The sequence below is a fragment of the Heloderma suspectum genome, chromosome 9, assembly GCF_057233095.1.
Source record: "Heloderma suspectum isolate Gila_16-S chromosome 9, 16-S_ref, whole genome shotgun sequence".
Classification (NCBI taxonomy): Eukaryota; Metazoa; Chordata; class Lepidosauria; order Squamata; family Helodermatidae; genus Heloderma; species Heloderma suspectum.
Window position 1 is genome coordinate 42,735,518 of NC_139466.1, and position 15,641 is coordinate 42,751,158.

Sequence of the window (15,641 nt, forward strand, 5' to 3'; positions counted from 1 at the left end):
TTTGGCGCTGTTTCTTTGGTTCCCATGACGACGTATGAAGGAGAAACACCTATAAAGGCCTTTGTTCAGCTTCACGAGGTGGTTCCAACCAGGAGTAAATGCTTCTTAGTGCCCAGCGTTGTGTTTTCCTCAGTGCTCACTACTAGTTTCCTGACTGCTGTAATCTAGCAATGGACCCCAGTTCACTATCCATTACACTATGGATACTGCCCGTTTTCACTCTTCCACAAAAGCAGAGCCTGGCTTCCCTCCCCATCCCATTGAATCTGGGTTGCTATTGTCAAAGTTGCTGCCGCTGCCGCCACTGCCCTTGTCTCCCAGTGCAGCGTGTTTGCCTGCTCCGGCCTCTTTTGCCCCCTTGCCTCTCCTGCCACAGTCCAGGTAAGACTGGAGCCTCCTCACCCCTGTTGCTTCTGCCACAGCAGGGCTCTCGGTGGAGAAGCAAGAGGAGGGGTGGTCCCTGGCAAAGACGCTCCTCCAGCTGTGTGAAGGAGTTGCAGCAAGAAGAATCTGCAGCTTGGGTGGGGCCAGGAAAAGGACGTGGAAGCTGAGCACCACCGCCTCTTTCTCCTCAGCCTGGCATTGGTGCAGGGGTGGGCAACAAGCAGTGGGGTGGCCCTTTGGAAATGCAGGCGCTCATCACAGCACTCCCCACAGCCCCGCAGTCGAGGAGAGGCCAAAACCGTCATTCACTCCAACACACCCACACCCACCCGGAAGTAAGATATGCGAAGCCGCTTAGAATGGTGCGATGTACGCCGACGTGGAGCCCTGCCTGGGCCAAAAGCGGCTCCTACAAAAATGTGGGGGAGCCGCTCCTTCCGACAACCAGAATCAACAGACCGGTCCTAGCAGTTTCATCCCCACCAGGAGCAGGTCTTTTGTAAAGCAAACGAGTCATAATTGCCCAGTCCAGACCAAGCCGCCCCAAAATACTTTGCATTACCAGAGGGAACAATGTATCATTGCTGGAAAAATTATTCTCCCCCCAGCTAAGGGGAGGGCTGCATGCAGCTCAGCTCAGAGGGAGCAGGGAATGCTGAAGGGGGCAGGCGGCAACTTCCGCGTCCCTGCTTACAGCAAAGTGCTGGAGCTGCAGCCCCATGAGCCCCGGTTCCATGAGACCCCCTGCAATGTGTAGCCTTCCCGATATTTTGGCCAGAACTCCCTTGCTCCCATCCGCCGGCTGTGCTGGCTGGTGGCAGTTGTAGGCCAAAACCTTGGGAGAGCCGCAAGTTGCCCACCGCTGCAGTAGTGGCAAGGGGGAATCTGTCCCCTGCTTCCGTCCAGATGCAGGTGCGAGGAGCATTTGGGCGGAGGGGGAGGGCTTGGGGCTCTCCGGCCTTGCTGGTGTAAGATGCCTGACACTAAAGCAAGTGTCAGGAATCTTATTCGATCAGCTTTTCATTCCTGTTTTGGTTACAGAGTGTGTGATGTGAACCCACAAAGGAGGAAAACAGCATTGACATGTAAAGGCTTCCAAGACCTTTCATCTCTCTTTGACCAGCTGACAGACAAACTCCCTCCAGCTGTGAACGGCCATTGCTGAGACCGCCAGAGATAAGAGCAAGCAGCAGCTCTTGCCTTATGCTGGGATCAAATTCCATGACCTGCTGAACTTCGTAACTAAGGGCTAGTACCAGAGGTAGCGTGTTTTCCTACTCCCTCCCAGTCCCTTTTCCTTTTTTGTTGCGTCTTTCAGATAGTGTAACGAACTCAGTTTATGCTTCATGTAGCTTTAAGAGCAGCCCCTAGCAGGAGAGCTGTCTGTGGAGAGGTGGGCCCAGAAAACCAGGGCCCTGTTTCCATGACAATGGAAGGAGAAGGGAGGAGTGGCTCCCCCACATTTTTGTAGGAGCCGCTTGTGGCCCGGGCAGGGCTCCACGGGGGCGCACAGCGCACCATTCTAAGTGGCGTCACATAACTTACTTCCGGGTAGGGTGGGGGGTTTGGAGTGAACATCATCCGAGTGGCAGGGGCTGCTCAACCAGTAAGCGAGGCTCCCCCCCCCCATAAAGAAGGTGTGAAGTAGTTACTCCCCCTTGTGCACATTTGTAAGACAAGCTTCCCAACCAGCCCGAAGCCTCATTGAACACAATGGGTGTTACTTCTGAGTAGACACACACATGCTTGTGCTGGGAAAGGGCGGGGGACAACCCAGGGATGGGAAACAGCCCCCTTTCTAACCAAACCGATACTGCGCAGGGTCTCTGTAACAAAGGTGTGAATTAGTTATTCCTAAGGCAATAAAGCGAACAACGGAGAATTGGAGCCTCGAGATTGCGCTTAATTGCACTTGGGGAATTGGGCTTTAAACTGTGCCATGTCAATTGAGGGGGATCTCTGTAAGTACTGATGTGGGCATTTAGAAGGCGAGCCTCATTCAGCACAATGGGAGTTACTTCTGAGGAGATACCAATTGGTTTGTACAAGGACAGGAAACACCCCTTGACCAGGGTCCCTGTGAAAGGCGCACGCCTGGGCAGGGCCAGCATCCCCGAGGCCAATGCGGGGGTTGGGGCACACAGCAACTATACCGGGGAGACCCCGACTTGAGGAAAAGGATCGGACTTCAAGCAGTCTCAGGGAGTCCGTTTTTTCCCTGATAAGCTCTGGGGTGGCTGCTGGATCCCTAACGACCTCCACATGCTCAGCGTAAATCACTTGTGGAAACAGGTCCCAGGAGGGCCTTGGAAGTACGAAGGCTGGTGTGTGCTGGAGCGGAGCTTCAAGAAGGAAGGTCTAGTTTGTGTTCTGGAAGAAGACTAAATAAAGCATCTGGTGTGTTCCTAAGCTGGATCGCTGTCCTCTCTGGAAAATGCCCCGCCTGGCTAAGCTGCTGGAGTAGGCCAAACGGCTACATGAAGTAAAACTGAGGGCAGCAACGGTCTTGTACGCTGCTCTGGAGTCCTCTTTGGCTGAAGAGAGGAGTAAAAATGCTTTAAATAAATTTGCCCCAGGCAGCAGATTTTCCAGCATAACGGCAGGTGGAAAGTAGTCAGGAGATAGCCAGGTGGATCTCCCACGGAGGGCTCTTCCTGTTCTTCTGGCTAAAAAAGTGGCACACCGAACAAGTCCTCTCCATCGATCTCAAGGAATGGAGTAACGCGAGAGAAGGCACTAGTCTCTATGGGCCTGATGTGAAAATGCAGCAAAATAAAGGGTGACCTACATTTTCTAATATGGGCCTAGTATTTTAGTTTCCAAGTGCTGTCAACTTAAAGGGGCATTTTTTAGCACCTCCTCCTCAGTGACAAATTCCAGAGGGGTTGTGTGGTAGCCTGTAACAGCAAGAATAAGCGTCATGTGACTGACGGCTTTAGTTGGAAGCTTTCATTGGTCACCAGAGCCCATTTGATGGAGTGGGTGTCCAGCTACAAAAGCTTCTGCCACAATAAACCTGTGTGTCTTTAAGTGCTGTAAGATTATTTTTGTTGCCCTTCAAATCAGGTGCCTTAAAGGTGTCCTACATTAAGAACAGCCACATCATTAGCTAGGGTTGGAAAATGATGCTCAACATCTGGCTAAATAATTCACATATTTTTTCAGTGCAGTAGCAAACATGTAAGGGGCTGGGGAGATGGAGGCTTCTTCCCCAGCATTCGACACATAGAAAGATTATTCTAGTCAGGCCATTCAAGAAACTCAGGCGTTCACAAAAATACTGAAATGCACTAGGAATTGGTCTGAAGGCTGGTCTAGGAATAAGCTTGCATTTGCCCAAAGAAGAGGCAGAGAGAAGTCGACTGTGCAGATATTAGCTTCTTGGAGAGTCCCCAATTGTGGACACAGAACCTATGCAAGTACTGTTTGCACATATAATGGGCTCATTCAGAAGCTGTGCTGAATGTGTGGAGGGAGGGAGGCCAGTGGCATGACCCCTTTCCCCATTACGTGCATTCAGTCAACACGAAATGTGTTATTCTCACGGTCCTGTAACCGCTGCTACATGGGATGTTCTCTGCAGCATCTTTAATCGCACGCAAGTACTTCAGAATAACATTCAAGTGATTTTCATGAGCACTGCATTAAGGCTGTTTCAATGCATTGAAACAAAAGATGTGGAGAAATTTACACAAGTGGACAACTTTGATCATTTCTCTGTATAGGATTCCCACTGTCACAGCTGGTGGCTGGAGGAAACGTGGTGATGGGGTGTGGCATGTGTGTAGAGCACTGACCCACATGTTTTTTTTTTGGGGGGGGGGTCCTATACATGATGCAAATGCAAAAATGGAGCCATTCTTCTTGCTTTTGTAAGAGGGTTGCAGACTTTTGGTTAACCACAATAATTTATTTTTAATTTGATATGCTGCTTTTCCACAAAAAATACACAAAAGTATACAATATTTTTTTCAAAAGGCAATACATTCAGTCACAAAAACAAAACAGCAAGCTAATATTAAAATCCAAAGCGCCACCCCCCCCACGCTATCCTGTAGCCACATAAATGAAGCAACATGTAAATATAGTCCACATTTTGAAAAGCAGCCAGAGAACTTGCATTAAAAACCCTGTCAGATCAGGAACATTTTAATAAATCACCTAACATGTGGAATTGTATCCTACAATCTCTCAAATTGAGTGAAGTGCGATGCTAGTGTGCAATCAGGGGAAGAGGGACTGGGGTCCTTCATGTACTTGCCCCAGCAAACCACGCTATTGCTGAGGTTTCAGGCAGGCCAGAAAACTACAAATATGTAAACACGCTGGGAAATGGAAGAAGTAAGATGATGAAAGGTCTCAGCTTCTCTCCTTTGCCCAAACACATTCTCTCCCATCTGCCCCGTTCCATCTTCCCTGTCACCTGCCTTCCAGGAGTGCCACTTCTCTGCCCCGTTCATCCATCCTCTCCTGCTTGTCCTCTCTGTTCTCATTGGGAGCGGGGCAGGACCCTTCCACAGTGAAGCAAAGGAGCCGGAGGGGACCCTGGACATGTGAGCTTCAACCAGAGCTGGTTGAGTATTCCTAACATGACGTTTTTTCTCCCTCTCTCCTGACACTAGAATCTGGGCTCCTCCAGTGATGCTGATTGACAGGAGATTCCAGACAGAACAAAAAGAAGGACTTCTTCAAATGGCCCATAACTAATCTATAAAATTCACTGCCATGTGATATGGGGATGGCCATGAACTCAGATGGCTTCAAAAGGGGGTGGGGCAAATTCATGGACCATAAAGCTATCAATGACTCCATGGAACGGAACCCCAGCTGCTGGGACTTGGAGCAACAATGGAACAGGACTGTTGTCTTGATGCCTTGCTTGTAAGCTTCTGGGTGACCAGATGTCCTGCTTTACAGAGGACAGTCCTCTGTTTGGAGGGTGCCAGAGGACTGTCCTCTATTTAGAAGGCATCCTCTGTTTGAAGGGCTGTCCAGTCCAAGTCCAGCGTAAAGATGAAGAACTGTCAGGAGGGAGAGCTGCCCCCTCCTGATGTGGCATAAGCTTTCATGGCCTAGAATCTGTGGCCCTCCAGGTGTTGTTAGACTCCATGTCCCATCAGCCCCAGCCTGCATGGTCAATGGTTGTGGTCCAACAAGATCTGGAGAGCCAACGGTTCCCCACTCCTGATCTAAGCCATGAAATTTATGCCAAACTAAGGCCACAATCCTGAGTCAGTCCCATTGAACTCAGTGAGGCTTACTTCTAAGTAGGCATGCAGAAGATTGCACTGTCAGTGTCTTAATCTTTAAAATGCAACAGTGCTCTCTGTTGCCTTAGGAAAACACCAAAGATCTTACGAAATGCCTTCTTCCTGCCGAAAAGCTGATAAGAATTGTGCCCTTTGGTGAATTGGCTGTAGAACCCTTGCAGCACCCTTCCCCAACCTGGCGCCCTCCAGGTGTGTTGGACTACATGTTCCATCATCCACACTCACCACAAGCACAAGATATGCTAGCTGGGGATCATGGGAGTTGTAGCCCAACACATCTGGAGGGCATCAGGTTGGGGAAGGATGACTTATGGAGAAGATACGGTCTCTCAAGATGCCAAAACCAGCTGCAGGACAAAATGTAGATGTCTGCAGTATATAGAGCGGTCTGCATCCTGCTCTGTTCCCCGTGACTCCTGCTCCGTAGATAGCCGAGGTCCCATGATCTCAGGAGAAGCTCAGCGTTGCTGGGCAAATGCCGCCCTTTGTATATTTGACAAACTGACACTCTGCCACACTGAGTGTCGAACTCAGCTCGTCAAATACACGGAGTGCAGCACTGCAGGGCTGTTGTGGAATGTGGCTGGTGACACCTTCAGCAGGCTGGCCCCCTAGGTGAAAAAAAAGAAAAGACAACATTTATTGAATCTTATTTTGACCCTAATCTTCAAGTACAGAAAAGGAAAGTCAAATAAGGAGACATCTGAGATGCCTTGTGCCTGCTGAGGCAAACAGTTTGCTCTCTGTTCCTTATTGGGTGACTGATGCATCCCATCAAGCACTTAGCGCCCCGTCCTCCACCCTTTGGCATCACTATTGCTCCCCGGTTGTACATGACTGGTTTTGGCATGGTTCACAGTTTGTAGGTTGTTTTATGGGGAATTTGCATTGGTTTGTAAGGGTTACTGTATGTGTTATATAAGACATATATATTATATATACTGGGCAGTATCCAACACTGCTGGTCTGCTTATGCTATTGGCTTACCACTAGAGGTCGCTCATGGTAGCAGTACGTCCACAGTGTACCTAAGCATACATACAATAATTATACTAAAGAAGTACGGGAACAGGCCTATGTCACATATGACAGTCCTACAATGTAGATGTGTAGTTATTGTAACTGATAGCTCCGCTTTAGGAAGAATCAGAGATGGGCACAAATTGAAATGCAAAGGCCAATATTATTATTTCTTTAACTCCATCCAAAAAAGTAAGATGCTTGCGCAACTCCAGTGTATTGCACTGTGTGTGGAAGAGGGAATTTGGATACCTGTCTGGACATAGAGCTGCATGGGCAAGGAAAGTTACACCCACCACACTTCCCTTTTTTACATATGTCCTGTGTGGCAACTGGTCACATAACTGGAGAGCCACAAACATGGGTCACATAATGGGAGAGCCAGAGTGCACAATGCTGCAGTCGGGTAGAATTCATACATTATCGAGAGAAGGTTAAAATGTGACCATTGAATAAGGTACATTTGATCAGAGAGAGAGAGAGAGAGAGGGGCAGTCAGTCAGTCAGCAGTCAAATCCTACCTCTTTCTGGCCATTTATTAATAACCATGTAAAATAATTCCAGACTCATTCCTCCAATAATTTGGGCTGCAATCCTAAACACTATTGAATACAGTGGGACATACTGCTGAGTAAACGTATCTAGGGTTTACTGCACTGGTCAAATTTGACATTAGTTCTACAATTAAGAAGCTGCCTTATACTGAGCCCGTCCCTTGGTCTATATCACCCAGTATTGCCCACAGGCTGACTAGCAGTAGTGCTCCAGACCATCAGACAGGGGTGTCTTTTCCAGCCCTACCTGGAGATGCCGGGGACTGAACATGGGACCTTCAATATGCAAAGCAGGTGATCCCCACAGAGCTATGGCCCTTCTGGGGGGCGGGCTGTATTTTTTTTAAGTGTTAAAAATAGTGGGTGTGTGGGCTGGATTTAGATTGGGAACACTGGATGGGAAATTAATCCTTTCAACCAGGCCATTTCCCCCAGTTAACACACCCTGTTAATAAGAACGCAAGAAGAGCCATGCTGGTCAGACCAAGAGTCCATCTAGTCCAGCATTCTGTTCACACAGCAGCCAACCTCCCAGCAGGGAGGGCAATTTCATTTGGGAAAATGGCAGAAAGGAAAAGGTTAAACCTCCCCACTCCCAAGCACAACAGCCCTGAGTAGATTTGCCCCTCCCCACAGCTACATTTAATTCTCTCTCTCTCTTTTAAAAAAGTGGGAGATCCAGCTACGGATCTAGGGTGGTTAGATGCAAAAGAGAAGAGGGTTCCTCTAGTCGTCTACAAGAGGAAATTTCAGCAGGTGCAGCTTGTCATGTAACCACCCCTGCTGAAATTCCCTCTTCTTCACAGCTATTACAGGGGCAGGAGCCCAGTCCTCTTTAGCATCTGGCCACCCTAGCATGGACCAGTTCTATTATTTCCCCTTAGCTTGAGGGTAATTAAACACACACACACCACCCATGAAACATCCCATGTTTAAAAGTTGCCTGTCACTCTCTAACAAGCATTTCATTTCTTGGAAACTGTACATTTGCAGCTTTATACAATAGATCTCAGAAGCTGTGGTTCTCAAGCCATTTTATTTCAGATAAGTCTCTTTTAAAACAATGGGGGTCCTCCAAAGTGAGTGATATGACAAATAATGTTCCAGCAATTGAATTTACCATTCTTTGAAAATATTTATTCTAATTGTATCCTTCCCAGCCCCTTTAATTACATTACAAATAGAAGCCACACCTGCTGAAATTCCCTCTTCTGCACACCTATTAAAGTTGCAGGAGTGCATTCCTCTTTTGCTTCTGGTCACCCTATCCTATGGTGTCCTAGTCCTATTTCATACAATTGCCTTTATGGGTACATTTCAGTCTTTTTCTGTCCTTAGGCTCAGAGTGGGAAGCAACTACTTTTAAAATAAACCCATTGAATATGATTAAACTATGGCTTTAGAAATCACCTGGAGAGAGGGGATTTAAGCCTAAAAAGGAGCCAGTATACAGGATCCTGTTGGCTTTACTGTGGAGGCAGAAAAATTTGAAGTTTTTCAGTTCCCGTTATTTCCATAGGAAAGATTTGAACATATGCGTAGTTACTTCTCCCACTGAAACTAAAGGGACTTCCAAGAAAATCCAAAATGGCACCCATCTGTCCCTAATTAACATGCAGCCCAGTCCACAGGCTGAGAACCAGGCTCTTGTACAGCTCCCATCAATTTCAACAGGGCTTCTGCAGGAGAACCTCTCAGGGGATTGGAGCCCGTGGGTCACGGCTGTCTTCCATGATGCACTAAATCCGCTTAACATTGAGAGGATCATGTTGTAACCATCCTGGTCTACACCCTGGCATTATGTCTATTACAGGGACTTACATTTTCCAAGGCAGAAGGGCACAGCAATATGCCATTCTGCTCGGTTTAGTTGTTCATGGTCTGATTTGTGCCTGATCTATATGATTAAATACCCCTGATACTTTCCAGCCAGTAGCCTTTCAATTTTTAAAATCTGTTGCATGGTTTTCTTACTGAAGCGCTATGAAGCTTAAAAATGTGCTTCATTCCTTTCAGATATGCTATGTGATGGAATAAATGTTATCTGATTTATTCCATCAGATACGTGATGGAATAAATGTTATTTGCAGGTAACTCTCATTGAAATCCAGATGATCACGGTTCATTCCCATTCTATTGTTTTCCATGGGGCTTATTATAGAGCAATCCTGTGCATGTTTATAGAGAAGTCACAATGATTTCAATGGAATTTACTCCTGAGGAAGGGCACATAGGATCGCAGCCTTTGTTTCAACAAAGTTTGGTGGGGTTCTGCTCATTTTCTTATCTCTCTCTGTGTCTCAGCAGCACCTGGAACTAAAGTAACAACAATTCTTTTACTCCTACCTATGTCTTTTTAAAAGCCAAACCAGAATGACAGCCGTTCCAATACTCAGCTTAGAACAAGTTGCTACTTTTCTAATTCTGAAAGAAATATGCCATTTTAAGACTTCCTTTAGAAGAGGAGTTTTCTGGGATAAGGATTATTAGTAGCTTTCCTGACATTCTGGGTCAGGTTCTTGGTAGTGACATTGGTCTTTGAGATCAAGAAACAAAGAGCAAATAAGAAAATAATATCTGTAGCTACACTTACTGGTTTTAAAATGTAGGAACCAAGCTACACGCAGCTCAGTACTGTGCATTCCTCCTTAGACACAAGTCCCGTTGAATTAGCACATGTTGTGCATAGGATTGCAGCCTTACAACACAGTTTAAGCATGCCTACTCAGAAGTAGTTCAGTCTTAATCCCAAATAAGTGAAAAGAGGGACAAAGATACCCTGCAACAACCAGCAAACATTTCTAGGCTTGTAAAAAGTGGGAAGGAAGGACCATTAAAACCAACACTCACCATTTTTACAGCACCTTTGAAGGTTGTTCAGAGTGCTTCACTTCATCTATGTAATCTAGCCTCAGTAAATTTACCTTCCATAGAAAAATGTTAACTACTCAGAACAATCCTAAATATTAGCAATTAGTAACCCAAAGCGGAGATCGCCACGTTGTTACCAGCCTGGGAAGCATGGCCCAGTACGGAGGGGGCTGCCAGCCTTTCATGTGGTCCTGCTGCTGTGCCTTTAACTGTGGCTTGAGTTGCAGAAATTAACAGGTGATTTTCTTCCTCTCTCTCCATGTCATGGAGAAAAATGCTAGTTGCTGTTTAAGGCACTTGCAGTATCAACCCAATATGCGAGTCTAAACTGTGTGTGTGGGGGGGGAATACCGACTGCTCAACTAGAACACAGTAAAATAGAGTAATGTGAAAATTAAAGGAAAAGGGAGGCATTTTTTGAGAAGTTAGAGAAGAAATCAGGAATTAAAATCTCTTTTACTGACAGATAGGGATGCAAGGCTCCTGTACCTGTAGGCAGCTCCAGGTTGGGCAGAAATGCTGTGATGAGAAGACTTCAGTTGCTGAACTTCTACCTCCCCGGCAGCTGTCAAGGCCCAGGGCTTGGAGACCAGCCAGAAAAAAGGTCGGAGCCATATAGACAGTTTCCCAGACCATTGCAAGGCTGCCAGCCAATTGGATGCACCCCCAAGTCTGGAGATGGAATAGTTTTGATGGGTGCAGAAGTGGCTTCAGGGGGACAGCACTTCTTACAGCGTGAACTTTTTTTGTCCCCCACTGTTGGCCCAATCAAACACATTTTTCAGGTTTTTGATCAGTGCAAAACCCTACCAAGCCTGTTCACCTGAGGTGAAACTGGAAGAAGCACACACATCATGAGCTGCTGCAATCCCTCTTTCAAACCATCGTCGCCTCTCTGAAATAAGACATGTTTTTTTCTTCAGCCTCAGTGAACTGAAAGCAGTGTGGAAGAGGCGTCGCTGGGGTACAGGGACTCATTCCACTTTCGCCTCTGCTAGACAGGTTTGACACGGTTTTGTAGTGTGCCATGACACTGCAAGAAAAGAAATATGTGTGTTCACACACTGGGGGGTGGGCAGGAGCAGTGGCCCGCTAAAAAATTATTGCCTCTAGCCTTTCAAGTCAAGGTGGCTGACAAAACCCAGAAGACCTTTTCTCCTCACTGACACCGCACTAAAAGAGCAGGGAGTTGAGTTGAACCATGTAGAGGAACCAAAGGAGGCATACTCTACCTGTCCCTGTGATCTTGCAAGTAGGGTAGAAGAACACACTTCACCTGCTACGGGTCACCCATCAAGCAGCGCTAAAGAGGAGCAGTGGTGTTCCACAAAGGAAGAGGCCTTGTTTTGAAGGGGCCTCTCCTCTTTTCAAGAGGAAGCTGAAAATGGGGAAGATAAAGCTGAGGTTAGATGACAGGAAATATCTGGATGTGCAGTGACAACATGTCAGAGTTGAGAAATGCTGCTGCTGCAGGAGCAGCAATTTCTCGTCTCTGCTGTGTGGCAAGTGCCATGCGCTGCTAGCAACACCAAATACATTAGGGTTTTATTTCTATTTTAAGTCTTGTCTGTCCTGCAGTTTATTTCACAGAAGACTATAAAATAAAATGTTGTGAGATGCAATCCATTGAGAGGGGGCTAGGGAAGGTTCTGCAGTGCCGGCCCAAGCGGGTTTGCAGTGGCCAATGCCTGCCTCGTGCAGTCTGAGGATGGCACAGGGCACCCCATTGTCCACATAACAAGAGATCCTTAAGCACTCCCCTTAGATTGCGTGGCACTTCAAACGTTGTCCCTAAAAACCATTGCCTCCCCAAGCATCCACCTGAGTTACTTCTTCAATCAAGCTGGCTTTAGTCAGTTAACATACACACATTGCCCCAGGAAAGTGGCTTGGGCTACTCTGTGATGTTCCAGGTCTGTCAAACAAGAGTCTTTACACACTGCCACCTTGGAGTGAGTGGCTGGCACATGTGAAGCAGAAGACAAGATGGCTATGGCCCTGGCCTCGATAAGAACCTCAGAGCAGTGAACAACCTCAGTGAGAGGGGTCAAAGGAACATGGGAACAAACTTGGTGGAAGAGCCAAGCCAGGAATTTGCCTTTGGTTTGGCAAAACTCGCAAGCCAACTTTGCAATGACCTTTCATCCCATTCGTCATACCACTAAAGTTCAAGCCAAGGTGGTAGATATGCACACTAACCGAAAAGAAGCTGCAACACATCAGCTCGCTACATATGTATATCTCAAGCCAAGCTGTCTCCGGTGAGCCCAGTGAGCAGAAGGCTTCCTTGAAGGGACTCTGGAGGGGGGGAAATGTCCTCTCCTCTCTTTTGGAAACAAAATTTGTTTTAAATGTTGACATAGAATCATAGAACAGTAGGGTTGGAAGGGGCCTACAAGGCCATGGAGTCCAACCCCCTGCTCAATGCAGGAATCCAAGTCAGAGCATCCCTGACAGGTGGCTGTCCAGCCTCGTCTTGAACGCCTCCAGTGTGGGAGCCCACCACCTCCCCAGGTCATTGGTTCCATTGTCGTATTGCTCTAACAGTCAGGAAGCTTTTCTTGATGTTCAGCCAGAATCTGGCTTCCTTTAACTTGAGCCCATTATTCCGTGTCCTGCACTCTGGGATGATCGAGAAGAGAGCCTGGCCTTCCTCTCTGTGACAACCTTTCAAGTACTCGAAGAGCGCTATCATATCTCTCCTCAGTCTTCTCTTCTCAAGGCTAAACATGCCCAGTTCTTTCAGTCTCTCTTCATTGGGCTTTGTTTCCAGTCCCCTGATCGTCTTCATTGCCTTCCTCTGAACCCTTCCCAGCTTGTCTGCATCCTTCTTAAAGTGTGGTGCCCAGAACTGGACACAGTACTCCAGATGAGGCCTAACCAGTGCTGAGTAGAAGGAAACTTCACAGGATTTAGAAGCTACGCTTCTATTAATGCAGCCCAAAAGAGCATTTGCCTTTTTTGCAGCCACACATCCCATTGTTGGCTCATATTCAGCTTGTGATCGACAACAATTCCAAGATCCTTCTCGCTTGTAGTGTTGTTGAGCCACGTATCCCCCATCTTGTAACTGTGCATTTGGTTTCTTTTTCCAAGGTGCAGAACTTGGCATGTATTCCTATTAAATATCTTTCTGTTGTTTTCTGCCCAGCGCTCCAGTCTATCAAGATCACTCTGAATTTTGTTTCTGTCTTCCAAAGTATTAGCTATCCCACCCAATTTTGTGTCATCTGCAAATTTGATCAGCATTCCCTGCACCTCCTCTTCCAAGTCATTAATAAAAATGTTGAAGAGCACTGGGCCCAGGACTGAGCCCTGCGGTAACCCACTCGTTACCTCTCCCCAGTTTGAGATGGTCCCATTGATAAGCACTCTTTGATTCCGATTCTGTAGCCAACTGTGGATCCACCAGATCGTTGTTTCAGCTAGCCCACTTTGAGCTAGTTTGCTCATCAGGATATCATGGGGCACTTTGTCGCAAGCTTTGCTGAAGTCGAGGTATATGATGTCTACAGCATTCCCACGGTGCACAAGGGACATTACTTGATCAAAAAATGAGATCAGATTTGTCTGGCAGGATTTGTTCTTGACAAATCCATGTTGGCTTTGAGTAATCACTGCATTGTTTTCAAGGTGCTTCCAGATGGATTCCTTTATCATCTGCTTCAGAATTTTCCCAGGGATTGATGTCAGACTAACTGGTCTGTAGTTCCCAGGTTCCTCCTTTTTACCCTTTTTGAAGATAGGGACAACATTAGCCCTCCTCCAGTCATCTGGCACTTCCCTCGTCCTCCATGATTTCTCAAAGAGAATAGACAGCGGCTCTGAGAGTTCTTCTGCCAGTTCCTTTCTTACTCTAGGATGCAGTTCATCTGGCCCTGGAGATTTGATCTCATTCAAAGTAATGAGGTGTTCCTTGATTCACTTCAGTCCAGGTAAGAAGATTCACACACAAAACCAGGCTTCTGTATGTGTATCACTTGATGGATCAAGAATCCAGATGTTAACGGAGTGTGCATCCATGTGAATATTCCAGCATGGATACATCTATTCATACTGCATTGCTTTCAATGGCATACACATTTAGATGCACATCTCCATCCATGCAGGAGGATACACATCCCATGGAAAGCAATATATTGTGGACAGACACTGTCTACACGGGGAAGCTCATTTGGAGGCACTTCAAATTTACTCCCATAGCTCCTGATCCACCAAGTGATATGCAGATGAATGTGGCTATCCTTAGTTGGACTGTGGGAAATTATTTAGGTGGTTGTGGTTAAAAATGCTTTAGGGTTTTAATTAATAATTACAGATATTTATAAACAACTCTTCAGTCCAAAGACTCTCAGAACAGTGAACAAATTAGGAGTTTAAATCCATTTCATCTCACAACATTCTGTGAGTTTGTTAGCCTGAGCAAGAGGGTGCTTAGAGCCACCCAGGAAGCTTCATGCAGAACAAATATTTCCATGCGGGCCCAGCACACAAGACCCTCCCACAACTGACCCTGATGCCCCTTCCCTGCATTTCACTCACCACCACTACCAGGCCTGTAGCCAGCCAAAAAGTGGAGCGGGGGGAGTAGGGGGCAGTTTATCTGGCTTGCAGGTCTTTTAAAGGCAAAACTGTAAACTGTTCTTAAATTATTTGTTTGTAAAAAAAAAAATAGGGGGGAAAGAAAATTGGGGGGGTCAGGTCCCCCTAGCCCACCTCTGGCTATAGGCCTGGCCATTACCTAGTTTGTTTGGTAAGATATTTTGCTCCAGAGATTTTCTGCAGGTGCTACACACAGTGGAATAAAGAAGGAGCATTCTGCGGTGATGTCAAGTGGAAACAGTTATGAGGAATGAGTTTGTGAAGGAAGCTGGGTTGCCAGGGGCTCATTGGAAGGACAGATACTGAAGCTGAAGCTCAAATATTTTGGCCACCTAATGCAAAGAGAAAACTCCCAGGAAAAGACCCTGATGCTGGGAAAGATTGAAGGCAAAAGGAGTAGGGGACGGCAGAGGATGAGATGGCTGGATAGCATCACCGATGCAATGAATATGGACTTGAGCACGCCCCGGGAGAGAGCGCAGGACAGGAAGGCCTGGCGTGCTCTGGTCCATGGGGTCACGAAGAGTCGGACACGACTGAACGACTGAACAACAACAACAACTGCTGGGCAAAGCAAAGATCAAAGTAGGGATGTCAGAGAATTCCGCCACGAATCTCGGGGAGGCCGAATGCCAGTGCATTTGGCCCCCCGAAATTGGTGGCGGAACGGTCTGCCCGCCCCGCCCCCCCCGGGACAGGACGTACCTTGGGCGGATCTTCCTGGCAGCGGCGGTTTGGCGGCGGCAGCTACAGCGGCCGGTCTTCTGACTGGCTGCCGCCACCGCCATTTCCAGTTAAAAAAAACAAAAAACAAAAAAAGTGATAGGCTACGTAAAGATTTACGTAGCCTATCATGGCTAGATTTTTAAAAAACACTGTGACAGGCTACGTAGATGTTTACGTAGCCTATCACGGCTGATTTAAAAGAAAAAAAACGCGC

The 15,641-nt window shown here is 47.0% G+C and overlaps 1 long non-coding RNA gene across 2 annotated transcripts; it reads right to left on the reverse strand.

Annotated features, from left to right (window-relative positions):
* Nucleotides 1-4,273: 4,273 nt before the first annotated feature.
* LOC146338666 (uncharacterized) lies at nt 4,274-11,519 on the reverse strand. Of its 2 annotated transcripts, none has more exons than XR_014784883.1 (2): nt 10,589-11,519; nt 4,274-6,265 (listed from the first exon to the last, which is right to left on the reverse strand). It is a non-coding gene; the product is annotated as an uncharacterized LOC146338666 (long non-coding RNA). The 2 variants fall into 2 exon arrangements; XR_014784882.1 differs by having other exon boundaries at nt 10,079-11,519.
* Between the last annotated feature and the right edge of the window lie 4,122 nt (nt 11,520-15,641).